This window comes from Echinops telfairi, unplaced genomic scaffold, assembly GCF_000313985.2.
Source record: "Echinops telfairi isolate 266 unplaced genomic scaffold, ASM31398v2 ScPeMD7_7421;HRSCAF=8459, whole genome shotgun sequence".
Taxonomy (NCBI): Eukaryota; Metazoa; Chordata; class Mammalia; order Afrosoricida; family Tenrecidae; genus Echinops; species Echinops telfairi.
The window spans coordinates 21,578,023-21,579,686 of record NW_022111321.1 but is presented as its reverse complement, the minus strand read 5'-3'; positions in this window follow the sequence as shown (position 1 = coordinate 21,579,686).

Here is a 1,664-nt window from a genome sequence, read left to right as displayed (position 1 = left end):
GGCTTTCCTTCGGCTTTCCTCCTGCAGTCCGGCGTCACTGCGTGTATTTTGTGAAATGGAGGAGGACTTTGTGGATCGGTGTTGTACATATGGGTTAATGGGTTAATGTTGGACTTGTGGGCTTGGGCAGCACTGAGTTGGGATGTTTTCTTGATGTGCACTTACCCTTTGTATAAAACTCTCTCTTATACATATGTTTCTGTGGATTAGTTTCTCTAATGTACCCAGACTAACACAGCATGTATTCTCTGAGACTGAATAAATGAAAAGCAAATGAATTTCAAGGTCAAATCTCCATGCTCGGAGAGACGGTTCCGTCCTCCTACTGCTGAAGAAGAATTATGATTCTGCTAGGTTTTGCTTGAATTCTAACCATGTTTTGGTTGACTGGGGTTTGGTTTTTACTGGGAAGCACAGCTGGGAAAGTACACATTTTTGTCAGAAAAAAGCTTACTACAGTTTTTCCTTTGTTTTCATTAAAATGTGAAACACATCTTAACTTTAAAGTTGAAAGTTTTTATGATGTTTGAAAGGTGTGGTTTGGGAAGAAGACCAACTGTGGACCACATTCCACTAAAATTATATCCAGGCCAAACTCTTGATTGTAGCTTGTCTCCACTCAGCTATGCATAGTCAATCTTCAACTGACAAGTAACACCATCTATGTCAGCCGTTCTCAACCCATGGGTCAAGACCCCTTTGGGGGTCGAATGACACTTTCACAGGGGTCGCCCAATTTATAATAGTAGCAAAATTACAGTTATGAAGTAGCAACGAAAATAATTTTATGATTAGGGGGGTCACTACAATATGAGGAACTGTATGAAAGGGTCGTGGCATTAGGAAGGTTGAGAACCACTGATCTAAATGATAAGGAGTAGATCATCTAAATGCAATGTCAGTTTTTGAAATATTACATTGATCATATTCATGCAATGGAATCAGCAGGTGAGACTAGATCCCAAGAGAGAGAAGACTTTGTCTTCCATTTATAGGACTTACTCTGCTGCCCCTATCTCAACTTCTTGAGTTGGACACTCAACTCATTGAATGTCAACCCTCTCTACTATATTGCTAAGCTATCGACAAACATGCCCTCTAAGAATGCAAAACAAGCTTCATTAATTTGTATATCATTTTTTGTTGTGATTTTTCTATTGCTATCTCATTTCCATTAGAACTGACTTATTTTGGATGAGTACTATCAATATTTTGAAGTTATTTTCTTACTGTGCAAATGTATTGCTCCAGAGATTATTTTGACTATTTTTATTGTTATTAAATATTCATTTTATATCACATTTTGCTTATAGCATGTGAACTGTATGCTATTTATACTTTGATCTGGTGAGGCTTTGGGGATGTATTTACATCATAACATTTCTTCTTGGAAAAAAAAAGTATATTCACTAATTGCTAGCTTCAGAATTCTATATGTATCTATTCAATCAAATTGTTTTATTGCATAAACATTCTGTCATTTAAAATTTTTATATAATTTATCTAACAAGCTCTGGAGACACTTGAAGTCTCCCACCCTTCCTTTTGTAATTCTGTCAGTTTTTATTTGCTACATTTTGAGGTTATGATTAGTACACAGAGGTTCAGAATTATTATACCGATGAATTATTTATCATTATTTATTATATATTATTATTATTATT